This window comes from Pseudophryne corroboree, chromosome 3, assembly GCF_028390025.1.
Source record: "Pseudophryne corroboree isolate aPseCor3 chromosome 3, aPseCor3.hap2, whole genome shotgun sequence".
Classification (NCBI taxonomy): domain Eukaryota; kingdom Metazoa; phylum Chordata; class Amphibia; order Anura; family Myobatrachidae; genus Pseudophryne; species Pseudophryne corroboree.
The window spans coordinates 113,142,439-113,162,438 of NC_086446.1; the positions used below are offsets into that span (position 1 = coordinate 113,142,439).

The 20,000-nt window shown below is 41.7% G+C and overlaps 70 non-coding genes and 19 pseudogenes across 70 annotated transcripts in view; all 89 read right to left on the bottom strand.

Annotated features, from left to right (window-relative positions):
- Nucleotides 1–40: 40 nt before the first annotated feature.
- On the bottom strand, nucleotides 41–159 carry LOC135059218 (5S ribosomal RNA). The gene has a single exon (XR_010245630.1). It is a non-coding gene; the product is annotated as a 5S ribosomal RNA (ribosomal RNA).
- A 107-nt stretch (nucleotides 160–266) lies between these two features.
- LOC135061138 (5S ribosomal RNA) lies at nucleotides 267–385 on the bottom strand. Its single transcript, XR_010247529.1, has one exon. It is a non-coding gene; the product is annotated as a 5S ribosomal RNA (ribosomal RNA).
- A 107-nt stretch (nucleotides 386–492) lies between these two features.
- Nucleotides 493–611, bottom strand: LOC135067093 (5S ribosomal RNA). Its single transcript, XR_010253319.1, has one exon. It is a non-coding gene; the product is annotated as a 5S ribosomal RNA (ribosomal RNA).
- A 107-nt stretch (nucleotides 612–718) lies between these two features.
- LOC134886148 (5S ribosomal RNA) lies at nucleotides 719–837 on the bottom strand. The gene has a single exon (XR_010170239.1). It is a non-coding gene; the product is annotated as a 5S ribosomal RNA (ribosomal RNA).
- Nucleotides 838–944: 107 nt separating this feature from the next.
- On the bottom strand, nucleotides 945–1,063 carry LOC135067105 (5S ribosomal RNA). Its single transcript, XR_010253330.1, has one exon. It is a non-coding gene; the product is annotated as a 5S ribosomal RNA (ribosomal RNA).
- Nucleotides 1,064–1,170: 107 nt separating this feature from the next.
- On the bottom strand, nucleotides 1,171–1,289 carry LOC135059219 (5S ribosomal RNA). The gene has a single exon (XR_010245631.1). It is a non-coding gene; the product is annotated as a 5S ribosomal RNA (ribosomal RNA).
- A 107-nt stretch (nucleotides 1,290–1,396) lies between these two features.
- LOC135067116 (5S ribosomal RNA) lies at nucleotides 1,397–1,515 on the bottom strand. Its single transcript, XR_010253341.1, has one exon. It is a non-coding gene; the product is annotated as a 5S ribosomal RNA (ribosomal RNA).
- A 107-nt stretch (nucleotides 1,516–1,622) lies between these two features.
- Nucleotides 1,623–1,741, bottom strand: LOC135063324 (5S ribosomal RNA). The gene has a single exon (XR_010249658.1). It is a non-coding gene; the product is annotated as a 5S ribosomal RNA (ribosomal RNA).
- A 107-nt stretch (nucleotides 1,742–1,848) lies between these two features.
- On the bottom strand, nucleotides 1,849–1,967 carry LOC134886149 (5S ribosomal RNA). The gene has a single exon (XR_010170240.1). It is a non-coding gene; the product is annotated as a 5S ribosomal RNA (ribosomal RNA).
- Nucleotides 1,968–2,074: 107 nt separating this feature from the next.
- LOC135067128 (5S ribosomal RNA) lies at nucleotides 2,075–2,193 on the bottom strand. The gene has a single exon (XR_010253352.1). It is a non-coding gene; the product is annotated as a 5S ribosomal RNA (ribosomal RNA).
- A 107-nt stretch (nucleotides 2,194–2,300) lies between these two features.
- LOC135067139 (5S ribosomal RNA) lies at nucleotides 2,301–2,419 on the bottom strand. Its single transcript, XR_010253363.1, has one exon. It is a non-coding gene; the product is annotated as a 5S ribosomal RNA (ribosomal RNA).
- A 107-nt stretch (nucleotides 2,420–2,526) lies between these two features.
- LOC135067151 (5S ribosomal RNA) lies at nucleotides 2,527–2,645 on the bottom strand. Its single transcript, XR_010253375.1, has one exon. It is a non-coding gene; the product is annotated as a 5S ribosomal RNA (ribosomal RNA).
- A 107-nt stretch (nucleotides 2,646–2,752) lies between these two features.
- Nucleotides 2,753–2,871, bottom strand: LOC135066792 (5S ribosomal RNA). The gene has a single exon (XR_010253032.1). It is a non-coding gene; the product is annotated as a 5S ribosomal RNA (ribosomal RNA).
- A 107-nt stretch (nucleotides 2,872–2,978) lies between these two features.
- On the bottom strand, nucleotides 2,979–3,097 carry LOC134891460 (5S ribosomal RNA; annotated as a pseudogene).
- Nucleotides 3,098–3,204: 107 nt separating this feature from the next.
- Nucleotides 3,205–3,323, bottom strand: LOC135067163 (5S ribosomal RNA). Its single transcript, XR_010253386.1, has one exon. It is a non-coding gene; the product is annotated as a 5S ribosomal RNA (ribosomal RNA).
- Nucleotides 3,324–3,430: 107 nt separating this feature from the next.
- LOC134886150 (5S ribosomal RNA) lies at nucleotides 3,431–3,549 on the bottom strand. Its single transcript, XR_010170241.1, has one exon. It is a non-coding gene; the product is annotated as a 5S ribosomal RNA (ribosomal RNA).
- A 107-nt stretch (nucleotides 3,550–3,656) lies between these two features.
- On the bottom strand, nucleotides 3,657–3,775 carry LOC135067174 (5S ribosomal RNA). Its single transcript, XR_010253397.1, has one exon. It is a non-coding gene; the product is annotated as a 5S ribosomal RNA (ribosomal RNA).
- A 107-nt stretch (nucleotides 3,776–3,882) lies between these two features.
- On the bottom strand, nucleotides 3,883–4,001 carry LOC135059220 (5S ribosomal RNA). The gene has a single exon (XR_010245632.1). It is a non-coding gene; the product is annotated as a 5S ribosomal RNA (ribosomal RNA).
- Nucleotides 4,002–4,108: 107 nt separating this feature from the next.
- LOC135067186 (5S ribosomal RNA) lies at nucleotides 4,109–4,227 on the bottom strand. Its single transcript, XR_010253408.1, has one exon. It is a non-coding gene; the product is annotated as a 5S ribosomal RNA (ribosomal RNA).
- A 107-nt stretch (nucleotides 4,228–4,334) lies between these two features.
- Nucleotides 4,335–4,453, bottom strand: LOC135059222 (5S ribosomal RNA). The gene has a single exon (XR_010245634.1). It is a non-coding gene; the product is annotated as a 5S ribosomal RNA (ribosomal RNA).
- A 107-nt stretch (nucleotides 4,454–4,560) lies between these two features.
- LOC134886151 (5S ribosomal RNA) lies at nucleotides 4,561–4,679 on the bottom strand. The gene has a single exon (XR_010170242.1). It is a non-coding gene; the product is annotated as a 5S ribosomal RNA (ribosomal RNA).
- Nucleotides 4,680–4,786: 107 nt separating this feature from the next.
- LOC135067627 (5S ribosomal RNA) lies at nucleotides 4,787–4,905 on the bottom strand. Its single transcript, XR_010253838.1, has one exon. It is a non-coding gene; the product is annotated as a 5S ribosomal RNA (ribosomal RNA).
- Nucleotides 4,906–5,012: 107 nt separating this feature from the next.
- LOC134900788 (5S ribosomal RNA) lies at nucleotides 5,013–5,131 on the bottom strand. Its single transcript, XR_010174292.1, has one exon. It is a non-coding gene; the product is annotated as a 5S ribosomal RNA (ribosomal RNA).
- A 107-nt stretch (nucleotides 5,132–5,238) lies between these two features.
- On the bottom strand, nucleotides 5,239–5,357 carry LOC135059224 (5S ribosomal RNA). The gene has a single exon (XR_010245635.1). It is a non-coding gene; the product is annotated as a 5S ribosomal RNA (ribosomal RNA).
- A 107-nt stretch (nucleotides 5,358–5,464) lies between these two features.
- LOC135065719 (5S ribosomal RNA) lies at nucleotides 5,465–5,583 on the bottom strand. Its single transcript, XR_010251992.1, has one exon. It is a non-coding gene; the product is annotated as a 5S ribosomal RNA (ribosomal RNA).
- Nucleotides 5,584–5,690: 107 nt separating this feature from the next.
- On the bottom strand, nucleotides 5,691–5,809 carry LOC135067197 (5S ribosomal RNA). The gene has a single exon (XR_010253419.1). It is a non-coding gene; the product is annotated as a 5S ribosomal RNA (ribosomal RNA).
- A 107-nt stretch (nucleotides 5,810–5,916) lies between these two features.
- On the bottom strand, nucleotides 5,917–6,035 carry LOC134885175 (5S ribosomal RNA). Its single transcript, XR_010169297.1, has one exon. It is a non-coding gene; the product is annotated as a 5S ribosomal RNA (ribosomal RNA).
- A 107-nt stretch (nucleotides 6,036–6,142) lies between these two features.
- Nucleotides 6,143–6,261, bottom strand: LOC135067208 (5S ribosomal RNA). The gene has a single exon (XR_010253430.1). It is a non-coding gene; the product is annotated as a 5S ribosomal RNA (ribosomal RNA).
- A 107-nt stretch (nucleotides 6,262–6,368) lies between these two features.
- On the bottom strand, nucleotides 6,369–6,487 carry LOC135059225 (5S ribosomal RNA). The gene has a single exon (XR_010245636.1). It is a non-coding gene; the product is annotated as a 5S ribosomal RNA (ribosomal RNA).
- Nucleotides 6,488–6,594: 107 nt separating this feature from the next.
- Nucleotides 6,595–6,712, bottom strand: LOC134889734 (5S ribosomal RNA; annotated as a pseudogene).
- Nucleotides 6,713–6,819: 107 nt separating this feature from the next.
- LOC135067220 (5S ribosomal RNA) lies at nucleotides 6,820–6,938 on the bottom strand. The gene has a single exon (XR_010253441.1). It is a non-coding gene; the product is annotated as a 5S ribosomal RNA (ribosomal RNA).
- A 107-nt stretch (nucleotides 6,939–7,045) lies between these two features.
- On the bottom strand, nucleotides 7,046–7,164 carry LOC134886153 (5S ribosomal RNA). Its single transcript, XR_010170244.1, has one exon. It is a non-coding gene; the product is annotated as a 5S ribosomal RNA (ribosomal RNA).
- A 107-nt stretch (nucleotides 7,165–7,271) lies between these two features.
- Nucleotides 7,272–7,390, bottom strand: LOC135067231 (5S ribosomal RNA). Its single transcript, XR_010253452.1, has one exon. It is a non-coding gene; the product is annotated as a 5S ribosomal RNA (ribosomal RNA).
- Nucleotides 7,391–7,497: 107 nt separating this feature from the next.
- LOC135067244 (5S ribosomal RNA) lies at nucleotides 7,498–7,616 on the bottom strand. Its single transcript, XR_010253463.1, has one exon. It is a non-coding gene; the product is annotated as a 5S ribosomal RNA (ribosomal RNA).
- A 107-nt stretch (nucleotides 7,617–7,723) lies between these two features.
- LOC135067255 (5S ribosomal RNA) lies at nucleotides 7,724–7,842 on the bottom strand. Its single transcript, XR_010253476.1, has one exon. It is a non-coding gene; the product is annotated as a 5S ribosomal RNA (ribosomal RNA).
- Nucleotides 7,843–7,949: 107 nt separating this feature from the next.
- On the bottom strand, nucleotides 7,950–8,068 carry LOC135066793 (5S ribosomal RNA). Its single transcript, XR_010253033.1, has one exon. It is a non-coding gene; the product is annotated as a 5S ribosomal RNA (ribosomal RNA).
- Nucleotides 8,069–8,175: 107 nt separating this feature from the next.
- On the bottom strand, nucleotides 8,176–8,294 carry LOC134891461 (5S ribosomal RNA; annotated as a pseudogene).
- A 107-nt stretch (nucleotides 8,295–8,401) lies between these two features.
- On the bottom strand, nucleotides 8,402–8,520 carry LOC135061032 (5S ribosomal RNA). Its single transcript, XR_010247425.1, has one exon. It is a non-coding gene; the product is annotated as a 5S ribosomal RNA (ribosomal RNA).
- Nucleotides 8,521–8,627: 107 nt separating this feature from the next.
- LOC135067268 (5S ribosomal RNA) lies at nucleotides 8,628–8,746 on the bottom strand. The gene has a single exon (XR_010253488.1). It is a non-coding gene; the product is annotated as a 5S ribosomal RNA (ribosomal RNA).
- A 107-nt stretch (nucleotides 8,747–8,853) lies between these two features.
- Nucleotides 8,854–8,972, bottom strand: LOC135067279 (5S ribosomal RNA). The gene has a single exon (XR_010253499.1). It is a non-coding gene; the product is annotated as a 5S ribosomal RNA (ribosomal RNA).
- Nucleotides 8,973–9,079: 107 nt separating this feature from the next.
- LOC134886154 (5S ribosomal RNA) lies at nucleotides 9,080–9,198 on the bottom strand. The gene has a single exon (XR_010170245.1). It is a non-coding gene; the product is annotated as a 5S ribosomal RNA (ribosomal RNA).
- Nucleotides 9,199–9,305: 107 nt separating this feature from the next.
- Nucleotides 9,306–9,424, bottom strand: LOC135067290 (5S ribosomal RNA). Its single transcript, XR_010253511.1, has one exon. It is a non-coding gene; the product is annotated as a 5S ribosomal RNA (ribosomal RNA).
- Nucleotides 9,425–9,531: 107 nt separating this feature from the next.
- LOC135059226 (5S ribosomal RNA) lies at nucleotides 9,532–9,650 on the bottom strand. The gene has a single exon (XR_010245637.1). It is a non-coding gene; the product is annotated as a 5S ribosomal RNA (ribosomal RNA).
- Nucleotides 9,651–9,757: 107 nt separating this feature from the next.
- On the bottom strand, nucleotides 9,758–9,876 carry LOC135067301 (5S ribosomal RNA). The gene has a single exon (XR_010253522.1). It is a non-coding gene; the product is annotated as a 5S ribosomal RNA (ribosomal RNA).
- Nucleotides 9,877–9,983: 107 nt separating this feature from the next.
- Nucleotides 9,984–10,102, bottom strand: LOC135059227 (5S ribosomal RNA). Its single transcript, XR_010245638.1, has one exon. It is a non-coding gene; the product is annotated as a 5S ribosomal RNA (ribosomal RNA).
- Nucleotides 10,103–10,209: 107 nt separating this feature from the next.
- LOC134886155 (5S ribosomal RNA) lies at nucleotides 10,210–10,328 on the bottom strand. The gene has a single exon (XR_010170246.1). It is a non-coding gene; the product is annotated as a 5S ribosomal RNA (ribosomal RNA).
- A 107-nt stretch (nucleotides 10,329–10,435) lies between these two features.
- Nucleotides 10,436–10,554, bottom strand: LOC135067628 (5S ribosomal RNA). The gene has a single exon (XR_010253839.1). It is a non-coding gene; the product is annotated as a 5S ribosomal RNA (ribosomal RNA).
- Nucleotides 10,555–10,661: 107 nt separating this feature from the next.
- On the bottom strand, nucleotides 10,662–10,780 carry LOC134900789 (5S ribosomal RNA). Its single transcript, XR_010174293.1, has one exon. It is a non-coding gene; the product is annotated as a 5S ribosomal RNA (ribosomal RNA).
- A 107-nt stretch (nucleotides 10,781–10,887) lies between these two features.
- LOC135059228 (5S ribosomal RNA) lies at nucleotides 10,888–11,006 on the bottom strand. The gene has a single exon (XR_010245639.1). It is a non-coding gene; the product is annotated as a 5S ribosomal RNA (ribosomal RNA).
- Nucleotides 11,007–11,113: 107 nt separating this feature from the next.
- Nucleotides 11,114–11,232, bottom strand: LOC135065720 (5S ribosomal RNA). The gene has a single exon (XR_010251993.1). It is a non-coding gene; the product is annotated as a 5S ribosomal RNA (ribosomal RNA).
- Nucleotides 11,233–11,339: 107 nt separating this feature from the next.
- Nucleotides 11,340–11,458, bottom strand: LOC135067313 (5S ribosomal RNA). The gene has a single exon (XR_010253533.1). It is a non-coding gene; the product is annotated as a 5S ribosomal RNA (ribosomal RNA).
- A 107-nt stretch (nucleotides 11,459–11,565) lies between these two features.
- Nucleotides 11,566–11,684, bottom strand: LOC134885176 (5S ribosomal RNA). Its single transcript, XR_010169298.1, has one exon. It is a non-coding gene; the product is annotated as a 5S ribosomal RNA (ribosomal RNA).
- Nucleotides 11,685–11,791: 107 nt separating this feature from the next.
- On the bottom strand, nucleotides 11,792–11,910 carry LOC134889639 (5S ribosomal RNA; annotated as a pseudogene).
- Nucleotides 11,911–12,017: 107 nt separating this feature from the next.
- On the bottom strand, nucleotides 12,018–12,136 carry LOC134894015 (5S ribosomal RNA; annotated as a pseudogene).
- A 107-nt stretch (nucleotides 12,137–12,243) lies between these two features.
- LOC134885635 (5S ribosomal RNA) lies at nucleotides 12,244–12,362 on the bottom strand. Its single transcript, XR_010169745.1, has one exon. It is a non-coding gene; the product is annotated as a 5S ribosomal RNA (ribosomal RNA).
- A 106-nt stretch (nucleotides 12,363–12,468) lies between these two features.
- LOC135069639 (5S ribosomal RNA) lies at nucleotides 12,469–12,587 on the bottom strand. The gene has a single exon (XR_010255817.1). It is a non-coding gene; the product is annotated as a 5S ribosomal RNA (ribosomal RNA).
- A 107-nt stretch (nucleotides 12,588–12,694) lies between these two features.
- LOC135061874 (5S ribosomal RNA) lies at nucleotides 12,695–12,813 on the bottom strand. Its single transcript, XR_010248240.1, has one exon. It is a non-coding gene; the product is annotated as a 5S ribosomal RNA (ribosomal RNA).
- A 107-nt stretch (nucleotides 12,814–12,920) lies between these two features.
- Nucleotides 12,921–13,039, bottom strand: LOC134893816 (5S ribosomal RNA; annotated as a pseudogene).
- A 107-nt stretch (nucleotides 13,040–13,146) lies between these two features.
- Nucleotides 13,147–13,265, bottom strand: LOC134895196 (5S ribosomal RNA; annotated as a pseudogene).
- Nucleotides 13,266–13,374: 109 nt separating this feature from the next.
- Nucleotides 13,375–13,493, bottom strand: LOC135061461 (5S ribosomal RNA). The gene has a single exon (XR_010247840.1). It is a non-coding gene; the product is annotated as a 5S ribosomal RNA (ribosomal RNA).
- Nucleotides 13,494–13,600: 107 nt separating this feature from the next.
- Nucleotides 13,601–13,719, bottom strand: LOC135067511 (5S ribosomal RNA). The gene has a single exon (XR_010253724.1). It is a non-coding gene; the product is annotated as a 5S ribosomal RNA (ribosomal RNA).
- Nucleotides 13,720–13,826: 107 nt separating this feature from the next.
- On the bottom strand, nucleotides 13,827–13,945 carry LOC135069711 (5S ribosomal RNA). The gene has a single exon (XR_010255893.1). It is a non-coding gene; the product is annotated as a 5S ribosomal RNA (ribosomal RNA).
- A 107-nt stretch (nucleotides 13,946–14,052) lies between these two features.
- Nucleotides 14,053–14,171, bottom strand: LOC134886526 (5S ribosomal RNA). Its single transcript, XR_010170606.1, has one exon. It is a non-coding gene; the product is annotated as a 5S ribosomal RNA (ribosomal RNA).
- Nucleotides 14,172–14,278: 107 nt separating this feature from the next.
- On the bottom strand, nucleotides 14,279–14,397 carry LOC135070982 (5S ribosomal RNA). The gene has a single exon (XR_010257129.1). It is a non-coding gene; the product is annotated as a 5S ribosomal RNA (ribosomal RNA).
- A 107-nt stretch (nucleotides 14,398–14,504) lies between these two features.
- On the bottom strand, nucleotides 14,505–14,623 carry LOC134891931 (5S ribosomal RNA; annotated as a pseudogene).
- Nucleotides 14,624–14,730: 107 nt separating this feature from the next.
- LOC135065391 (5S ribosomal RNA) lies at nucleotides 14,731–14,849 on the bottom strand. The gene has a single exon (XR_010251673.1). It is a non-coding gene; the product is annotated as a 5S ribosomal RNA (ribosomal RNA).
- Nucleotides 14,850–14,956: 107 nt separating this feature from the next.
- LOC134887691 (5S ribosomal RNA) lies at nucleotides 14,957–15,075 on the bottom strand (annotated as a pseudogene).
- Nucleotides 15,076–15,182: 107 nt separating this feature from the next.
- LOC134891124 (5S ribosomal RNA) lies at nucleotides 15,183–15,301 on the bottom strand (annotated as a pseudogene).
- Nucleotides 15,302–15,408: 107 nt separating this feature from the next.
- LOC134895197 (5S ribosomal RNA) lies at nucleotides 15,409–15,527 on the bottom strand (annotated as a pseudogene).
- A 109-nt stretch (nucleotides 15,528–15,636) lies between these two features.
- Nucleotides 15,637–15,755, bottom strand: LOC135061462 (5S ribosomal RNA). The gene has a single exon (XR_010247841.1). It is a non-coding gene; the product is annotated as a 5S ribosomal RNA (ribosomal RNA).
- Nucleotides 15,756–15,862: 107 nt separating this feature from the next.
- On the bottom strand, nucleotides 15,863–15,981 carry LOC135067512 (5S ribosomal RNA). The gene has a single exon (XR_010253725.1). It is a non-coding gene; the product is annotated as a 5S ribosomal RNA (ribosomal RNA).
- Nucleotides 15,982–16,088: 107 nt separating this feature from the next.
- LOC135069713 (5S ribosomal RNA) lies at nucleotides 16,089–16,207 on the bottom strand. The gene has a single exon (XR_010255895.1). It is a non-coding gene; the product is annotated as a 5S ribosomal RNA (ribosomal RNA).
- Nucleotides 16,208–16,314: 107 nt separating this feature from the next.
- On the bottom strand, nucleotides 16,315–16,433 carry LOC134891932 (5S ribosomal RNA; annotated as a pseudogene).
- Nucleotides 16,434–16,540: 107 nt separating this feature from the next.
- Nucleotides 16,541–16,659, bottom strand: LOC135065392 (5S ribosomal RNA). Its single transcript, XR_010251674.1, has one exon. It is a non-coding gene; the product is annotated as a 5S ribosomal RNA (ribosomal RNA).
- Nucleotides 16,660–16,766: 107 nt separating this feature from the next.
- On the bottom strand, nucleotides 16,767–16,885 carry LOC134887692 (5S ribosomal RNA; annotated as a pseudogene).
- A 107-nt stretch (nucleotides 16,886–16,992) lies between these two features.
- LOC134891125 (5S ribosomal RNA) lies at nucleotides 16,993–17,111 on the bottom strand (annotated as a pseudogene).
- Nucleotides 17,112–17,218: 107 nt separating this feature from the next.
- LOC134895198 (5S ribosomal RNA) lies at nucleotides 17,219–17,337 on the bottom strand (annotated as a pseudogene).
- A 109-nt stretch (nucleotides 17,338–17,446) lies between these two features.
- On the bottom strand, nucleotides 17,447–17,565 carry LOC135061463 (5S ribosomal RNA). Its single transcript, XR_010247842.1, has one exon. It is a non-coding gene; the product is annotated as a 5S ribosomal RNA (ribosomal RNA).
- A 107-nt stretch (nucleotides 17,566–17,672) lies between these two features.
- LOC135067513 (5S ribosomal RNA) lies at nucleotides 17,673–17,791 on the bottom strand. The gene has a single exon (XR_010253726.1). It is a non-coding gene; the product is annotated as a 5S ribosomal RNA (ribosomal RNA).
- A 107-nt stretch (nucleotides 17,792–17,898) lies between these two features.
- LOC135069714 (5S ribosomal RNA) lies at nucleotides 17,899–18,017 on the bottom strand. Its single transcript, XR_010255897.1, has one exon. It is a non-coding gene; the product is annotated as a 5S ribosomal RNA (ribosomal RNA).
- A 107-nt stretch (nucleotides 18,018–18,124) lies between these two features.
- LOC134887644 (5S ribosomal RNA) lies at nucleotides 18,125–18,243 on the bottom strand (annotated as a pseudogene).
- A 107-nt stretch (nucleotides 18,244–18,350) lies between these two features.
- On the bottom strand, nucleotides 18,351–18,469 carry LOC135070983 (5S ribosomal RNA). The gene has a single exon (XR_010257130.1). It is a non-coding gene; the product is annotated as a 5S ribosomal RNA (ribosomal RNA).
- A 107-nt stretch (nucleotides 18,470–18,576) lies between these two features.
- On the bottom strand, nucleotides 18,577–18,695 carry LOC134891933 (5S ribosomal RNA; annotated as a pseudogene).
- Nucleotides 18,696–18,802: 107 nt separating this feature from the next.
- Nucleotides 18,803–18,921, bottom strand: LOC135065393 (5S ribosomal RNA). Its single transcript, XR_010251675.1, has one exon. It is a non-coding gene; the product is annotated as a 5S ribosomal RNA (ribosomal RNA).
- A 107-nt stretch (nucleotides 18,922–19,028) lies between these two features.
- LOC134887693 (5S ribosomal RNA) lies at nucleotides 19,029–19,147 on the bottom strand (annotated as a pseudogene).
- Nucleotides 19,148–19,254: 107 nt separating this feature from the next.
- Nucleotides 19,255–19,373, bottom strand: LOC134890542 (5S ribosomal RNA; annotated as a pseudogene).
- A 107-nt stretch (nucleotides 19,374–19,480) lies between these two features.
- LOC135060517 (5S ribosomal RNA) lies at nucleotides 19,481–19,599 on the bottom strand. Its single transcript, XR_010246911.1, has one exon. It is a non-coding gene; the product is annotated as a 5S ribosomal RNA (ribosomal RNA).
- Nucleotides 19,600–19,706: 107 nt separating this feature from the next.
- LOC135067325 (5S ribosomal RNA) lies at nucleotides 19,707–19,825 on the bottom strand. Its single transcript, XR_010253544.1, has one exon. It is a non-coding gene; the product is annotated as a 5S ribosomal RNA (ribosomal RNA).
- A 107-nt stretch (nucleotides 19,826–19,932) lies between these two features.
- The window catches only part of LOC135064942 (5S ribosomal RNA), a 119-nt gene continuing 51 nt past the window's right edge, over nucleotides 19,933–20,000 (bottom strand). Inside the window, exon 1 of the ribosomal RNA XR_010251238.1 lies at nucleotides 19,933–20,000. This exon is cut by the window's right edge and continues 51 nt beyond it. This is a non-coding gene — a ribosomal RNA (5S ribosomal RNA).

The window sequence follows — 20,000 nt, forward strand, 5'->3', positions numbered from 1 at the left end:
AATGGAATGCATCAACAGAACGGTGTTGGTAGTATAAAAATATCTACAACACCTTGTATTCCCAGGTGGTCTCCCATCCAAGTACTAACCAGGCCCAACACTGCTTAGCTTCCAAGATCAGATGAGATTGGGCGTATCCAGTGTGGTGTGGCTGTAGATGAGCTGTGTGGTTTCTGTTAGAACTTTTCTACTTCTAACTACTGGTTCATAAATGAATACGTTTGAAAATGGAATGCATCAACAGAACGGTGTTGGTAGTATAAAAATTTCTACAGCACCTTGTATTCCCAGGTGGTCTCCCATCCAAGTACTAACCAGGCCCAACACTGCTTAGCTTCCAAGATCAGATGAGATTGGGCGTATCCAGTGTGGTGTGGCTGTAGATGAGCTTTATGGTTTCTGTTAGAACTTTTCTACTTCTAACTACTGGTTCATAAATGAATACGTTTGAAAATGGAATGCATCAACAGAACGGTGTTGGCAGTATAAAAATATCTACAGCACCTTGTATTCCCAGGTGGTCTCCCATCCAAGTACTAACCAGGCCCAACACTGCTTAGCTTCCAAGATCAGATGAGATTGGGCGTATCCAGTGTGGTGTGGCTGTAGATGAGCTTTGTAGTTTATGTTTGAACTTTTCTACTTCTAACTACTGGTTCATAAATGAATACATTTGAAAATTGAATGCATCAACAGAACGGTGTTGGCAGTATAAAAATATCTACAGCACCTTGTATTCCCCGGTGGTCTCCCATCCAAGTACTAAGCAGGCCCAACACTGCTTAGCTTCCAAGATCAGATGAGATTGGGCGTATCCAGTGTGGTCTTGCTGTAGATGAACTTTCTGGTTTCTGTTAGAACTTTTCTACTTCTAACTACTGGTTCATAAATGAATACGTTTGAAAATTGAATGCATCAACAGAACGGTGTTGGCAGTATAAAAATATCTACAGCACCTTGTATTCCCAGGTGGTCTCCCATCCAAGTACTAACCAGGCCCAACACTGCTTAGCTTCCAAGATCAGATGAGATTGGGCGTATCCAGTGTGGTGTGGCTGTAGATGAGCTTTCTGGTTTCTGTTAGAACTTTTCTACTTCTAACTACTGGTTCATAAATGAATACGTTTGAAAATGGAATGCATCAACAGAACGGTGTTGGTAGTATAAAAATATCTACAACACCTTGTATTCCCAGGTGGTCTCCCATCCAAGTACTAACCAGGCCCAACACTGCTTAGCTTCCAAGATCAGATGAGATTGGGCGTATCCAGTGTGGTGTGGCTGTAGATGAGCTGTGTGGTTTCTGTTAGAACTTTTCTACTTCTAACTACTGGTTCATAAATGAATACGTTTGAAAATGGAATGCATCAACAGAACGGTGTTGGTAGTATAAAAATATCTACAGCACCTTGTATTCCCAGGTGGTCTCCCATCCAAGTACTAACCAGGCCCAACACTGCTTAGCTTCCAAGATCAGATGAGATTGGGCGTATCCAGTGTGGTGTGGCTGTAGATGAGCTTTATGGTTTCTGTTAGAACTTTTCTACTTCTAACTACTGGTTCATAAATGAATACGTTTGAAAATGGAATGCATCAACAGAACGGTGTTGGCAGTATAAAAATATCTACAGCACCTTGTATTCCCAGGTGGTCTCCCATCCACGTACTAACCAGGCCCAACACTGCTTAGCTTCCAAGATCAGATGAGATTGGGCGTATCCAGTGTGGTGTGGCTGTAGATGAGCTTTGTAGTTTATGTTTGAACTTTTCTACTTCTAACTACTGGTTCATAAATGAATACATTTGAAAATTGAATGCATCAACAGAACGGTGTTGGCAGTATAAAAATATCTACAGCACCTTGTATTCCCCGGTGGTCTCCCATCCAAGTACTAAGCAGGCCCAACACTGCTTAGCTTCCAAGATCAGATGAGATTGGGCGTATCCAGTGTGGTCTTGCTGTAGATGAACTTTCTGGTTTCTGTTAGAACTTTTCTACTTCTAACTACTGGTTCATAAATGAATACGTTTGAAAATTGAATGCATCAACAGAACGGTGTTGGCAGTATAAAAATATCTACAGCACCTTGTATTCCCAGGTGGTCTCCCATCCAAGTACTAACCAGGCCCAACACTGCTTAGCTTCCAAGATCAGATGAGATTGGGCGTATCCAGTGTGGTGTGGCTGTAGATGAGCTTTGTGGTTTCTGTTAGAACTTTTCTACTTCTAACTACTGGTTCATAAATGAATACGTTTGAAAATGGAATGCATCAACAGAACGGTGTTGGCAGTATAAAAATATCTACAGCACCTTGTATTCCCAGGTGGTCTCCCATCCAAGTACTAACCAGGCCCAACACTGCTTAGCTTCCAAGATCAGATGAGATTGGGCGTATCCAGTGTGGTGTGGCTGTAGATGAGCTTTGTGGTTTCTGTTTGAACTTTTCTACTTCTAACTACTGGTTCATAAATGAATATGTTTTAAAATGGAATGCATCAACAGAACGGTGTTGGTAGTATAAAAATATCTACAGCACCTTGTATTCCCAGGTGGTCTCCCATCCAAGTACTAACCAGGCCCAACACTGCTTAGCTTCCAAGATCAGATGAGATTGGGCGTATCCAGTGTGGTGTGGCTGTAGATGAGCTTTGTGGTTTCTGTTAGAACTTTTCTACTTCTAACTACTGGTTCATAAATGAAAACATTTGAAAATGGAAAGCATCAACAGAACGGTATTGGCAGTATAAAAATATCTACAGCACCTTGTATTCCCAGGTGGTCTCCCATCCAAGTACTAACCAGGCCCAACACTGCTTAGCTTCCAAGATCAGATGAGATTGGGCGTATCCAGTGTGCTGTGGCTGTAGATGAGCTTTGTGGTTTCTGTTAGAACTTTTCTACTTCTAACTACTGGTTCATAAATGAATACGTTTGAAAATGGAATGCATCAACAGAACGGTGTTGGCAGTATTAAAATATCTACAGCACCTTGTATTACCGGGTGGTCTCCCATCCAAGTACTAACCAGGCCCAACACTGCTTAGCTTCCAAAATCAGATGAGATTGGGCGTATCCAGTGTGGTGTTGCTGTAGATGAACTTTCTGGTTTCTGTTAGAACTTTTCTGCTTCTAACTACTGGTTCATAAATGAATACGTTTGAAAATGGAATGCATCAACAGAACGGTGTTGGCAGTATAAAAATATCTACAGCACCTTGTATTCCCAGGTGGTCTCCCATCCAAGTACTAACCAGGCCCAACACTGCTTAGCTTCCAAGATCAGATGAGATTGGGCGTATCCAGTGTGGTGTGGCTGTAGATGAGCTTTGTAGTTTATGTTTGAACTTTTCTACTTCTAACTACTGGTTCATAAATGAATACATTTGAAAATTGAATGCATCAACAGAACGGTGTTGGCAGAATAAAAATATCTACAGCACCTTGTATTCCCCGGTGGTCTCCCATCCAAGTACTAAGCAGGCCCAACACTGCTTAGCTTCCAAGATCAGATGAGATTGGGCGTATCCAGTGTGGTCTTGCTGTAGATGAACTTTCTGGTTTCTGTTAGAACTTTTCTACTTCTAACTACTGGTTCATAAATGAATACGTTTGAAAATTGAATGCATCAACAGAACGGTGTTGGCAGTATAAAAATATCTACAGCACCTTGTATTCCCAGGTGGTCTCCCATCCAAGTACTAACCAGGCCCAACACTGCTTAGCTTCCAAGATCAGATGAGATTGGGCGTATCCAGTGTGGTGTGGCTGTAGATGAGCTTTCTGGTTTCTGTTAGAACTTTTCTACTTCTAACTACTGGTTCATAAATGAATACGTTTAAAAATGGAATGCATCAACAGAACGGTGTTGGTAGTATAAAAATATCTACAACACCTTGTATTCCCAGGTGGTCTCCCATCCAAGTACTAACCAGGCCCAACACTGCTTAGCTTCCAAGATCAGATGAGATTGGGCGTATCCAGTGTGGTGTGGCTGTAGATGAGCTGTGTGGTTTCTGTTAGAACTTTTCTACTTCTAACTACTGGTTCATAAATGAATACGTTTGAAAATTGAATGCATCAACAGAACGGTGTTGGCAGTATAAAAATATCTACAGCACCTTGTATTCCCAGGTGGTCTCCCATCCAAGTACTAACCAGGCCCAACACTGCTTAGCTTCCAAGATCAGATGAGATTGGGCGTATCCAGTGTGGTGTGGCTGTAGATGAGCTTTCTGGTTTCTGTTAGAACTTTTCTACTTCTAACTACTGGTTCATAAATGAATACGTTTGAAAATGGAATGCATCAACAGAACGGTGTTGGTAGTATAAAAATATCTACAACACCTTGTATTCCCAGGTGGTCTCCCATCCAAGTACTAACCAGGCCCAACACTGCTTAGCTTCCAAGATCAGATGAGATTGGGCGTATCCAGTGTGGTGTGGCTGTAGATGAGCTGTGTGGTTTCTGTTAGAACTTTTCTACTTCTAACTACTGGTTCATAAATGAATACATTTGAAAATTGAATGCATCAACAGAACGGTGTTGGCAGTATAAAAATATCTACAGCACCTTGTATTCCCCGGTGGTCTCCCATCCAAGTACTAAGCAGGCCCAACACTGCTTAGCTTCCAAGATCAGATGAGATTGGGCGTATCCAGTGTGGTCTTGCTGTAGATGAACTTTCAGGTTTCTGTTAGAACTTTTATACTTCTAACTACTGGTTCATTAATGAATACGTTTTAAAATGGAATGCATCAACAGAATGGTGTTGGCAGTATAAAAATATCTACAGCACCTTGTATTCCCAGGTGGTCTCCCATCCAAGTACTAACCAGGCTCAACACTGCTTAGCTTCCAAGATCAGATGAGATTGGGCATATCCAGTGTGATGTGGCTGTAGAATAGTTTTATGGTTTCTGTTAGAACTTTTCTACTTCTAACTACTGGTTCATAAATGAAGACGTTTGAAAATGGAATGCATCAAAAGAACGGTGTTGGCAGTATAAAAATATCTACAGCACCTTGTATTCCCAGGTGGTCTCCCATCCAAGTACTAACCAGGCCCTACACTGCTTAGCTTCCAAGATCAGATGAGATTGGGCGTATCCAGTGTGGTGTGGCTGTAGATGAGCTTTCTGGTTTCTGTTAGAACTTTTCTACTTCTAACTACTGGTTCATAAATGAATACGTTTGAAAATGGAATGCATCAACAGAACGGTGTTGGTAGTATAAAAATATCTACAACACCTTGTATTCCCAGGTGGTCTCCCATCCAAGTACTAACCAGGCCCAACACTGCTTAGCTTCCAAGATCAGATGAGATTGGGCGTATCCAGTGTGGTGTGGCTGTAGATGAGCTGTGTGGTTTCTGTTAGAACTTTTCTACTTCTAACTACTGGTTCATAAATGAATACGTTTGAAAATGGAATGCATCAACAGAACGGTGTTGGTAGTATAAAAATATCTACAGCACCTTGTATTCCTTGGTGGTCTCCCATCCAAGTACTAACCAGGCCCAACACTGCTTAGCTTCCAAGATCAGATGAGATTGGGCGTATCCAGTGTGGTGTGGCTGTAGATGAGCTTTATGGTTTCTGTTAGAACTTTTCTACTTCTAACTACTGGTTCATAAATGAATACATTTGAAAATGGAATGCATCAACAGAACGGTGTTGGCAGTATAAAAATATCTACAGCACCTTGTATTCCCAGGTGGTCTCCCATCCAAGTACTAACCAGGCCCAACACTGCTTAGCTTCCAAGATCAGATGAGATTGGGCGTATCCAGTGTGGTGTGGCTGTAGATGAGCTTTGTAGTTTATGTTTGAACTTTTCTACTTCTAACTACTGGTTCATAAATGAATACATTTGAAAATTGAATGCATCAACAGAACGGTGTTGGCAGTATAAAAATATCTACAGCACCTTGTATTCCCCGGTGGTCTCCCATCCAAGTACTAAGCAGGCCCAACACTGCTTAGCTTCCAAGATCAGATGAGATTGGGCGTATCCAGTGTGGTGTTGCTGTAGATGAACTTTCTGGTTTCTGTTAGAACTTTTCTACTTCTAACTACTGGTTCATAAATGAATACGTTTGAAAATTGAATGCATCAACAGAACGGTGTTGGCAGTATAAAAATATCTACAGCACCTTGTATTCCCAGGTGGTCTCCCATCCAAGTACTAACCAGGCCCAACACTGCTTAGCTTCCAAGATCAGATGAGATTGGGCGTATCCAGTGTGGTGTGGCTGTAGATGAGCTTTCTGGTTTCTGTTAGAACTTTTCTACTTCTAACTACTGGTTCATAAATGAATACGTTTGAAAATGGAATGCATCAACAGAACGGTGTTGGTAGTATAAAAATATCTACAACACCTTGTATTCCCAGGTGGTCTCCCATCCAAGTACTAACCAGGCCCAACACTGCTTAGCTTCCAAGATCAGATGAGATTGGGCGTATCCAGTGTGGTGTGGCTGTAGATGAGCTGTGTGGTTTCTGTTAGAACTTTTCTACTTCTAACTACTGGTTCATAAATGAATACGTTTGAAAATGGAATGCATCAACAGAACGGTGTTGGTAGTATAAAAACATCTACAGCACCTTGTATTCCCAGGTGGTCTCCCATCCAAGTACTAACCAGGCCCAACACTGCTTAGCTTCCAAGATCAGATGAGATTGGGCGTATCCAGGTGGTGTGGCTGTAGATGAGCTTTATGGTTTCTGTTAGAACTTTTCTACTTCTAACTACTGGTTCATAAATGAATACGTTTGAAAATGGAATGCATCAACAGAACGGTGTTGGCAGTATAAAAATATCTACAGCACCTTGTATTCCCAGGTGGTCTCCCATCCAAGTACTAACCAGGCCCAACACTGCTTAGCTTCCAAGATCAGATGAGATTGGGCGTATCCAGTGTGGTGTGGCTGTAGATGAGCTTTGTAGTTTATGTTTGAACTTTTCTACTTCTAACTACTGGTTCATAAATGAATACATTTGAAAATTGAATGCATCAACAGAACGGTGTTGGCAGTATAAAAATATCTACAGCACCTTGTATTCCCCGGTGGTCTCCCATCCAAGTACTAAGCAGGCCCAACACTGCTTAGCTTCCAAGATCAGATGAGATTGGGCGTATCCAGTGTGGTCTTGCTGTAGATGAACTTTCTGGTTTCTGTTAGAACTTTTCTACTTCTAACTACTGGTTCATAAATGAATACGTTTGAAAATTGAATGCATCAACAGAACGGTGTTGGCAGTATAAAAATATCTACAGCACCTTGTATTCCCAGGTGGTCTCCCATCCAAGTACTAACCAGGCCCAACACTGCTTAGCTTCCAAGATCAGATGAGATTGGGCGTATCCAGTGTGGTGTGGCTGTAGATGAGCTTTGTGGTTTCTGTTAGAACTTTTCTACTTCTAACTACTGGTTCATAAATGAATACATTTGAAAATGGAATGCATCAACAGAACGGTGTTGGCAGTATAAAAATATCTACAGCACCTTGTATTCCCAGGTGGTCTCCCATCCAAGTACTAACCAGGCCCAACACTGCTTAGCTTCCAAGATCAGATGAGATTGGGCGTATCCAGTGTGGTGTGGCTGTAGATGAGCTTTGTGGTTTCTGTTTGAACTTTTCTACTTCTAACTACTGGTTCATAAATGAATATGTTTTAAAATGGAATGCATCAACAGAACGGTGTTGGTAGTATAAAAATATCTACAGCACCTTGTATTCCCAGGTGGTCTCCCATCCAAGTACTAACCAGGCCCAACACTGCTTAGCTTCCAAGATCAGATGAGATTGGGCGTATCCAGTGTGGTGTGGCTGTAGATAAGCTTTGTGGTTTCTGTTAGAACTTTTCTACTTCTAACTACTGGTTCATAAATGAAAACATTTGAAAATGGAAAGCATCAACAGAACGGTATTGGCAGTATAAAAATATCTACAGCACCTTGTATTCCCAGGTGGTCTCCCATCCAAGTACTAACCAGGCCCAACACTGCTTAGCTTCCAAGATCAGATGAGATTGGGCGTATCCAGTGTGCTGTGGCTGTAGATGAGCTTTGTGGTTTCTGTTAGAACTTTTCTACTTCTAACTACTGGTTCATAAATGAATACGTTTGAAAATGGAATGCATCAACAGAACGGTGTTGGCAGTATAAAAATATCTACAGCACCTTGTATTACCGGGTGGTCTCCCATCCAAGTACTAACCAGGCCCAACACTGCTTAGCTTCCAAAATCAGATGAGATTGGGCGTATCCAGTGTGGTGTTGCTGTAGATGAACTTTCTGGTTTCTGTTAGAACTTTTCTACTTCTAACTACTGGTTCATAAATGAATACGTTTGAAAATGGAATGCATCAACAGAACGGTGTTGGCAGTATAAAAATATCTACAGCACCTTGTATTCCCAGGTGGTCTCCCATCCAAGTACTAACCAGGCCCAACACTGCTTAGCTTCCAAGACCAGATGAGATTGGGCGTATCCAGTGTGGTGTGGCTGTAGATGAGTTTTGTGGTTTCTGTTAGAACTTTTCTACTTCTAACTACTGGTTCATAAATGAATACATTTGAAAATGGAATGCATCAACAGAACGGTGTTGGCAGTATAAAAATATCTACAGCACCTTGTATTCCCAGGTGGTCTCCCATCCAAGTACTAACCAGGCCCAACACTGCTTAGCTTCCAAGATCAGATGAGATTGGGCGTATCCAGTGTGGTGTGGCTGTAGATGAGCTTTGTGGTTTCTGTTTGAACTTTTCTACTTCTAACTACTGGTTCATAAATGAATATGTTTTAAAATGGAATGCATCAACAGAACGGTGTTGGTAGTATAAAAATATCTACAGCACCTTGTATTCCCAGGTGGTCTCCCATCCAAGTACTAACCAGGCCCAACACTGCTTAGCTTCCAAGATCAGATGAGATTGGGCGTATCCAGTGTGGTGTGGCTGTAGATGAGCTTTGTAGTTTATGTTTGAACTTTTCTACTTCTAACTACTGGTTCATAAATGAATACATTTGAAAATTGAATGCATCAACAGAACGGTGTTGGCAGAATAAAAATATCTACAGCACCTTGTATTCCCCGGTGGTCTCCCATCCAAGTACTAAGCAGGCCCAACACTGCTTAGCTTCCAAGATCAGATGAGATTGGGCGTATCCAGTGTGGTCTTGCTGTAGATGAACTTTCTGGTTTCTGTTAGAACTTTTCTACTTCTAACTACTGGTTCATAAATGAATACGTTTGAAAATTGAATGCATCAACAGAACGGTGTTGGCAGTATAAAAATATCTACAGCACCTTGTATTCCCAGGTGGTCTCCCATCCAAGTACTAACCAGGCCCAACACTGCTTAGCTTCCAAGATCAGATGAGATTGGGCGTATCCAGTGTGGTGTGGCTGTAGATGAGCTTTCTGGTTTCTGTTAGAACTTTTCTACTTCTAACTACTGGTTCATAAATGAATACGTTTAAAAATGGAATGCATCAACAGAACGGTGTTGGTAGTATAAAAATATCTACAACACCTTGTATTCCCAGGTGGTCTCCCATCCAAGTACTAACCAGGCCCAACACTGCTTAGCTTCCAAGATCAGATGAGATTGGGCGTATCCAGTGTGGTGTGGCTGTAGATGAGCTGTGTGGTTTCTGTTAGAACTTTTCTACTTCTAACTACTGGTTCATAAATGAATACGTTTGAAAATTGAATGCATCAACAGAACGGTGTTGGCAGTATAAAAATATCTACAGCACCTTGTATTCCCAGGTGGTCTCCCATCCAAGTACTAACCAGGCCCAACACTGCTTAGCTTCCAAGATCAGATGAGATTGGGCGTATCCAGTGTGGTGTGGCTGTAGATGAGCTTTCTGGTTTCTGTTAGAACTTTTCTACTTCTAACTACTGGTTCATAAATGAATACGTTTGAAAATGGAATGCATCAACAGAACGGTGTTGGTAGTATAAAAATATCTACAACACCTTGTATTCCCAGGTGGTCTCCCATCCAAGTACTAACCAGGCCCAACACTGCTTAGCTTCCAAGATCAGATGAGATTGGGCGTATCCAGTGTGGTGTGGCTGTAGATGAGCTGTGTGGTTTCTGTTAGAACTTTTCTACTTCTAACTACTGGTTCATAAATGAATACATTTGAAAATTGAATGCATCAACAGAACGGTGTTGGCAGTATAAAAATATCTACAGCACCTTGTATTCCCCGGTGGTCTCCCATCCAAGTACTAAGCAGGCCCAACACTGCTTAGCTTCCAAGATCAGATGAGATTGGGCGTATCCAGTGTGGTCTTGCTGTAGATGAACTTTCAGGTTTCTGTTAGAACTTTTATACTTCTAACTACTGGTTCATTAATGAATACGTTTTAAAATGGAATGCATCAACAGAATGGTGTTGGCAGTATAAAAATATCTACAGCACCTTGTATTCCCAGGTGGTCTCCCATCCAAGTACTAACCAGGCTCAACACTGCTTAGCTTCCAAGATCAGATGAGATTGGGCATATCCAGTGTGATGTGGCTGTAGAATAGTTTTATGGTTTCTGTTAGAACTTTTCTACTTCTAACTACTGGTTCATAAATGAAGACGTTTGAAAATGGAATGCATCAAAAGAACGGTGTTGGCAGTATAAAAATATCTACAGCACCTTGTATTCCCAGGTGGTCTCCCATCCAAGTACTAACCAGGCCCTACACTGCTTAGCTTCCAAGATCAGATGAGATTGGGCGTATCCAGTGTGGTGTGGCTGTAGATGAGCTTTCTGGTTTCTGTTAGAACTTTTCTACTTCTAACTACTGGTTCATAAATGAATACGTTTGAAAATGGAATGCATCAACAGAACGGTGTTGGTAGTATAAAAATATCTACAACACCTTGTATTCCCAGGTGGTCTCCCATCCAAGTACTAACCAGGCCCAACACTGCTTAGCTTCCAAGATCAGATGAGATTGGGCGTATCCAGTGTGGTGTGGCTGTAGATGAGCTGTGTGGTTTCTGTTAGAACTTTTCTACTTCTAACTACTGGTTCATAAATGAATACGTTTGAAAATGGAATGCATCAACAGAACGGTGTTGGTAGTATAAAAATATCTACAGCACCTTGTATTCCTTGGTGGTCTCCCATCCAAGTACTAACCAGGCCCAACACTGCTTAGCTTCCAAGATCAGATGAGATTGGGCGTATCCAGTGTGGTGTGGCTGTAGATGAGCTTTATGGTTTCTGTTAGAACTTTTCTACTTCTAACTACTGGTTCATAAATGAATACATTTGAAAATGGAATGCATCAACAGAACGGTGTTGGCAGTATAAAAATATCTACAGCACCTTGTATTCCCAGGTGGTCTCCCATCCAAGTACTAACCAGGCCCAACACTGCTTAGCTTCCAAGATCAGATGAGATTGGGCGTATCCAGTGTGGTGTGGCTGTAGATGAGCTTTGTAGTTTATGTTTGAACTTTTCTACTTCTAACTACTGGTTCATAAATGAATACATTTGAAAATTGAATGCATCAACAGAACGGTGTTGGCAGTATAAAAATATCTACAGCACCTTGTATTCCCCGGTGGTCTCCCATCCAAGTACTAAGCAGGCCCAACACTGCTTAGCTTCCAAGATCAGATGAGATTGGGCGTATCCAGTGTGGTGTTGCTGTAGATGAACTTTCTGGTTTCTGTTAGAACTTTTCTACTTCTAACTACTGGTTCATAAATGAATACGTTTGAAAATTGAATGCATCAACAGAACGGTGTTGGCAGTATAAAAATATCTATAGCACCTTTTATTCCCAGGTGGTCTCCCATCCAAGTACTAACCAGGCCCAACACTGCTTAGCTTCCAAGATCAGATGAGATTTGGCGTATCCAGTGTGGTGTGGCTGTAGATGAGCTTTGCAGTTTCTGTTAGAACTTTTCTACTTCTAACTACTGGTTCATAAATGAATAAGTTTGAAAATGGAATGCATCAACAGAACGGTGTTGGCAGTATAAAAATATCTACAGCACCTTGTATTCCCAGGTGGTCTGCCATCCAAGTACTAACCAGGCCCAACATTGCTTAGCTTCCAAGATCAGATGATATTGGGCGTATCCAGTATGGTGTGGCTGTAGATGAGCTTTGTGGTTTCTGTTAGAACTTTTCTACTTCTAACTACTGGTTCATAAATGAATACATTTGAAAATGGAATGCATCAACAGAACGGTGTTGGCAGTATAAAAATATCTACAGCACCTTGTATTCCCAGGTGGTCTCCCATCCAAGTACTAACTAGGCCCAACACTGCTTAGCTTCCAAGATCAGATGAGATTGGGCGTATCCAGTCTGGTGTGGCTGTAGAGGAGCTTTGTGGTTTCTGTTAGAACTTTTCTACTTCTAACTACTGGTTCATAAATGAATACGTTTGAAAATGGAATGCATCAACAGAACGGTGTTGGCAGTATAAAAAATCTACAGCACCTTGTATTCCCAGGTGGTCTCCCATCCAAGTACTAACCAGGCCCAACACTGCTTAGCTTCCAAGATCAGATGAGATTAGGCGTATCCAGTCTGGTGTGGCTGTAGATGAGCTTTGTGGTTTCTGTTAGAACTTTTCTACTTCTAACTACTGGTTCATAAATGAATACGTTTTAAAATGGAATGCATCAACAGAACGGTGTTGGCAGTATAAAAATATCTACAGCACCTTGTATTCCCAGGTGGTCTCCCATCCAAATACTAACCAGGCCCAACACTGCTTAGCTTCCAAGATCAGATGAGATTGGGCGTATCCAGTGTGGTGTGGCTGTAGATGAGCTTTGTGGTTTCTGTTAAAACTTTTCTACTTCTAACTACTGGTTCATAAATGAATACGTTTGAAAATGGAATGCATCAACAGAACGGTGTTGGCAGTATAAAAATATCTACAGCACCTTGTATTCCCAGGTGGTCTCCTATCCAAGTTCTAACCAGGCCCAACACTGCTTAGCTTCCAAGATCAGATGAGATTGGGCGTATCCAGTCTGGTGTGGCTGTAGATGAGCTTTGTGGTTTCTGTTAGAACTTTTCTACTTCTAACTACTGGTTCATAAATGAATACGTTTGAAAATGGAATGCATCAACAGAACGGTGTTGGCAGTATAAAAATATCAACAGCACCTTGTATTCCTAGGTGGTCTCCCCTCAAAGTACTAACCAGGCCCAAGACGGCTTAGCTTCCTAGATCAGATGAGTTTGGGTGTATCCAGTCTGGTGTGGCTGTAGATGAGCTTTGTGTGGTTTCTATTAGAACTTTTCTACTTCTAACTACTGGTTCATAAATGAATACGTTTTAAAAAGGAATGCATCAACAGAACGGTGTTGGCAGTATAAAAATATCTACAGCACCTTGTATTCCCAGGTGGTCTACCATCCAAGTACTAACCAGGCCCAACACTGCTTAGCTTCCAAGATCAGATGAGATTGGGCGTATCCAGTGTGGTGTGGCTGTAGATGAGCTTTGTGGTTTCTGTTAGAACTTTTCTACTTCTAACTACTGGTTCATAAATGAATACGTTTGAAAATGGAATGCATCAACAGAACAGTGTTGGCAGTATAAAAATATCTACAGCACCTTGTATTCCCAGGTGGTCTCCCATCCAAGTACTAACCAGGCACAACACTGCTTAGCTTCCAAGATCAGATGAGATTGGGCGTATCCAGTGTGGTGTGGCTGTAGATGAGCTTTGTGGTTTCTGTTAGAACTTTTCTACTTCTAACTACTGGTTCATAAATGAATACGTTTGAAAATGGAATGCATCAACAGAACGGTGTTGGCAGTATAAAACTATCTACAGCACCTTGTATTCCCAGGTGGTCTCCCATCCAAGTACCAACCAGGCCCAACAATGCTTAGCTTCCAAGATCAGATGAGATTGGGCGTATCCAGTGTGGTGTGGCTGTAGATGAGCTTTGTGGTTTCTGTTAGAACTTTTCTACTTCTAACTACTGGTTCATAAATGAATACGTTTGAAAATGGAATGCATCAACAGAACGGTGTTGGCAGTATAAAACTATCTACAGCACCTTGTATTCCCAGGTGGTCTCCCATCCAGGTACTAACCAGGCACAACACTGCTTAGCTTCCAAGATCAGATGAGATTGGGCGTATCCAGTGTGGTGTGGCTGTAGTTGACCTTTGTGGTTTCTGTTAGAACTTTTCTACTTCTAACTACTGGTTCATAAATGAAAACGTTTGAAAATGGAATGCATCAACAGAACGGTTTTGGCAGTATAAAAATATCTACAGCACCTTGTATTCCCAGGTGGTCTGCCATCCAAGTACTAACCAGGCCCAACATTGCTTAGCTTCCAAGATCAGATGAGATTGGGCGTATCCAGTGTGGTGTGGCTGTAGATGAGCTTTGTGGTTTCTGTTAGAACTTTTCTACTTCTAACTACTGGTTCATAAATGAATACGTTTGAAAATGGAATGCATCAACAGAACGGTGTTGGCAGTATAAAAATATCTACAGCACCTTGTATTCCCAGGTGGTCTCCCATCCAGGTACTAACCAGGAACAACACTGCTTAGCTTCCGAGATCAGATGAGATTGGGCGTATCCAGTGCGGTGTGGCTGTAGATGACATTTGTCGTTTCTGTTAGAACTTTTCTACTTCTAACTACTGGTTCATAAACGAAAACGTTTGAAAATGGAATGCATCATCAGAACGGTGTTGGCAGTATAAAAATATCTACAGCACCTTGTATCCCCAGGTGGTCTCCCATCCAAGTACTAACCAGGCCCAACACTGCTTAGCTTCCAAGATCAGATGAGATTGGGCGTATCCAGTGTGGTGTGGCTGTAGATGAACTTTGTGGTTTCTGTTAGAACTTTTCTACTACTAACTACTGGTTCATAAATGAATACGTTTGAAAATGGAATGCATCAACAGAACGGTGTTGGCAGTATAAAAATATCTACAGCACCTTGTATTCCCAGGTGGTCTCCCATCCAAGTACTAACCATGCCCAACACTGCATAGCTTCCAAGATCAGATGAGATTGGGCGTATCCAGTGTGGTGTGGCTGTAGATGAGCTTTGTGGTTTCTGTTAGAACTTTTCTACTTCTAACTACTGGTTCATAAATGAATACGTTTGAAAATGGAATGCATCAACAGAACGGTGTTGGCAGTATAAAAATATCTATAGCACCTTTTATTCTCAGGTGGTCTCCCATCCAAGTACTAACCAGGCCCAACACTGCTTAGCTTCCAAGATCAGATGAGATTGGGCGTATCCAGTCTGGTGTGGCTGTAGATGAGCTTTGTGGTTTCTGTTAGAACTTTTCTACTTCTAACTACTGGTTCATAAATGAATACGTTTGAAAATGGAATGCATCAACAGAACGGTGTTGGCAGTATAAAAATATCAACAGCACCTTGTATTCCTAGGTGGTCTCCCCTCAAAGTACTAACCAGGCCCAAGACGGCTTAGCTTCCTAGATCAGATGAGTTTGGGTGTATCCAGTCTGGTGTGGCTGTAGATGAGCTTTGTGTGGTTTCTATTAGAACTTTTCTACTTCTAACTACTGGTTCATAAATGAATACGTTTTAAAAAGGAATGCATCAACAGAACGGTGTTGGCAGTATAAAAATATCTACAGCACCTTGTATTCCCAGGTGGTCTACCATCCAAGTACTAACCAGGCCCAACACTGCTTAGCTTCCAAGATCAGATGAGATTGGGCGTATCCAGTGTGGTGTGGCTGTAGATGAGCTTTGTGGTTTCTGTTAGAACTTTTCTACTTCTAACTACTGGTTCATAAATGAATACGTTTGAAAATGGAATGCATCAACAGAACAGTGTTGGCAGTATAAAAATATCTACAGCACCTTGTATTCCCAGGTGGTCTCCCATCCAAGTACTAACCAGGCACAACACTGCTTAGCTTCCAAGATCAGATGAGATTGGGCGTATCCAGTGTGGTGTGGCTGTAGATGAGCTTTGTGGTTTCTGTTAGAACTTTTCTACTTCTAACTACTGGTTCATAAATGAATACGTTTGAAAATGGAATGCATCAACAGAACGGTGTTGGCAGTATAAAACTATCTACAGCACCTTGTATTCCCAGGTGGTCTCCCATCCAAGTACCAACCAGGCCCAACAATGCTTAGCTTCCAAGATCAGATGAGATTGGGCGTATCCAGTGTGGTGTGGCTGTAGATGAGCTTTGTGGTTTCTGTTAGAACTTTTCTACTTCTAACTACTGGTTCATAAATGAATACGTTTGAAAATGGAATGCATCAACAGAACGGTGTTGGCAGTATAAAAATATCTACAGCACCTTGTATTCCCAGGTGGTCTCCCATCCAGGTACTAACCAGGAACAACACTGCTTAGCTTCCGAGATCAGATGAGATTGGGCGTATCCAGTGCGGTGTGGCTGTAGATGACATTTGTCGTTTCTGTTAGAACTTTTCTACTTCTAACTACTGGTTCATAAACGAAAACGTTTGAAAATGGAATGCATCATCAGAACGGTGTTGGCAGTATAAAAATATCTACAGCACCTTGTATCCCCAGGTGGTCTCCCATCCAAGTACTAACCAGGCCCAACACTGCTTAGCTTCCAAGATCAGATGAGATTGGGCGTATCCAGTGTGGTGTGGCTGTAGATGAACTTTGTGGTTTCTGTTAGAACTTTTCTACTACTAACTACTGGTTCATAAATGAATACGTTTGAAAATGGAATGCATCAACAGAACGGTGTTGGCAGTATAAAAATATCTACAGCACCTTGTATTCCCAGGTGGTCTCCCATCCAAGTACTAACCATGCCCAACACTGCATAGCTTCCAAGATCAGATGAGATTGGGCGTATCCAGTGTGGTGTGGCTGTAGATGAGCTTTGTGGTTTCTGTTAGAACTTTTCTACTTCTAACTACTGGTTCATAAATGAATACGTTTGAAAATGGAATGCATCAACAGAACGGTGTTGGCAGTATAAAAATATCTATAGCACCTTTTATTCTCAGGTGGTCTCCCATCCAAGTACTAACCAGGCCCAACACTGCTTAGCTTCCAAGATCAGATGAGATTGGGCGTATCCAGTCTGGTGTGGCTGTAGATGAGCTTTGTGGTTTCTGTTAGAACTTTTCTACTTCTAACTACTGGTTCATAAATGAATACGTTTGAAAATGGAATGCATCAACAGAACGGTGTTGGCAGTATAAAAATATCAACAGCACCTTGTATTCCTAGGTGGTCTCCCCTCAAAGTACTAACCAGGCCCAAGACGGCTTAGCTTCCTAGATCAGATGAGTTTGGGTGTATCCAGTCTGGTGTGGCTGTAGATGAGCTTTGTGTGGTTTCTATTAGAACTTTTCTACTTCTAACTACTGGTTCATAAATGAATACGTTTTAAAAAGGAATGCATCAACAGAACGGTGTTGGCAGTATAAAAATATCTACAGCACCTTGTATTCCCAGGTGGTCTACCATCCAAGTACTAACCAGGCCCAACACTGCTTAGCTTCCAAGATCAGATGAGATTGGGCGTATCCAGTGTGGTGTGGCTGTAGATGAGCTTTGTGGTTTCTGTTAGAACTTTTCTACTTCTAACTACTGGTTCATAAATGAATACGTTTTAAAATGGAATGCATCAACAGAACAGTGTTGGCAGTATAAAAATATCTACAGCACCTTGTATTCCCAGGTGGTCTCCCATCCAAGTACTAACCAGGCACAACACTGCTTAGCTTCCAAGATCAGATGAGATTGGGCGTATCCAGTGTGGTGTGGCTGTAGATGAGCTTTGTGGTTTCTGTTAGAACTTTTCTACTTCTAACTACTGGTTCATAAATGAATACGTTTGAAAATGGAATGCATCAACAGAACGGTGTTGGCAGTATAAAACTATCTACAGCACCTTGTATTCCCAGGTGGTCTCCCATCCAAGTACCAACCAGGCCCAACAATGCTTAGCTTCCAAGATCAGATGAGATTGGGCGTATCCAGTGTGGTGTGGCTGTAGATGAGCTTTGTGGTTTCTGTTAGAACTTTTCTACTTCTAACTACTGGTTCATAAATGAATACGTTTGAAAATGGAATGCATCAACAGAACGGTGTTGGCAGTATAAAACTATCTACAGCACCTTGTATTCCCAGGTGGTCTCCCATCCAGGTACTAACCGGGCACAACACTGCTTAGCTTCCAAGATCAGATGAGATTGGGCGTATCCAGTGTGGTGTGGCTGTAGTTGACCTTTGTGGTTTCTGTTAGAACTTTTCTACTTCTAACTACTGGTTCATAAATGAAAACGTTTGAAAATGGAATGCATCAACAGAACGGTTTTGGCAGTATAAAAATATCTACAGCACCTTGTATTCCCAGGTGGTCTGCCATCCAAGTACTAACCAGGCCCAACATTGCTTAGCTTCCAAGATCAGATGAGATTGGGCGTATCCAGTGTGGTGTGGCTGTAGATGAGCTTTGTGGTTTCTGTTAGAACTTTTCTACTTCTAACTACTGGTTCATAAATGAATACGTTTGAAAATGGAATGCATCAACAGAACGGTGTTGGCAGTATAAAAATATCTACAGCACCTTGTATTCCCAGGTGGTCTCCCATCCAGGTACTAACCAGGAACAACACTGCTTAGCTTCCGAGATCAGATGAGATTGGGCGTATCCAGTGCGGTGTGGCTGTAGATGACATTTGTCGTTTCTGTTAGAACTTTTCTACTTCTAACTACTGGTTCATAAACGAAAACGTTTGAAAATGGAATGCATCATCAGAACGGTGTTGGCAGTATAAAAATATCTACAGCACCTTGTATCCCCAGGTGGTCTCCCATCCAAGTACTAACCAGGCCCAACACTGCTTAGCTTCCAAGATCAGATGAGATTGGGCGTATCCAGTGTGGTGTGGCTGTAGATGAACTTTGTGGTTTCTGTTAGAACTTTTCTACTACTAACTACTGGTTCAGAAATGAATACGTTTGAAAATGGAATGCATCAACAGAACGGTGTTGGCAGTATAAAAATATCTACAGCACCTTGTATTCCCAGGTGGTCTCCCATCCAAGTACTAACCATGCCCAACACTGCATAGCTTCCAAGATCAGATGAGATTGGGCGTATCCAGTGTGGTGTGGCTGTAGATGAGCTTTGTGGTTTCTGTTAGAACTTTTCTACTTCTAACTACTGGTTCATAAATGAATACGTTTGAAAATGGAATGCATCAACAGAACGGTGTTGGCAGTATAAAAATATCTATAGCACCTTTTATTCTCAGGTGGTCTCCCATCCAAGTACTAACCAGGCCCAACACTGCTTAGCTTCCAAGATCAGATGAGATTTGGCGTATCCAGTGTGGTGTGGCTGTAGATGAGCTTTGTGGTTTCTGTTAGAACTTTTCTACTTCTAACTACTGGTTCATAAATGAATAAGTTTGAAAATGGAATGCATCAACAGAACGGTGTTGGCAGTATAAAAATATCTACAGCACCTTGTATTCTCAGGTGGTCTCCCATCCAAGTACTAACCAAGCCCAACACTGCTTAGCTTCCAAGATCAGATGAGATTGGGCGTATCCAGTGTGGTGTGGCTGTAGATGAGCTTTGTGGTTTCTGTTAGAACTTTTCTACTTCTAACTACTGGTTCATAAATGAGTACGTTTTAAAATGGAATGCATCAACAGAACGGTGTTGGCAGTATAAAAATATCTACAGCACCTTGTATTCCCAGGTGGTCTCCCATCCAAGTACTAACCAGGCCCAACACTGCTTAGCTTCCAAGATCAGATGAGATTGGGCGTATCCAGTGTGGTGTGGCTGTAGATGAGCTTTGTGGTTTCTGTTAGAACTTTTCTACTTCTAACTACTGGTTCATAAATGAATAAATTTGAAAATGGAATGCATCAACAGAACGGTGTTGGCAGTATAAAAATATCTACAGCACCTTGTATTCCCAGGTGGTCTCCCATCCAAGTACTAACAAGGCCCAACACTGCTTAG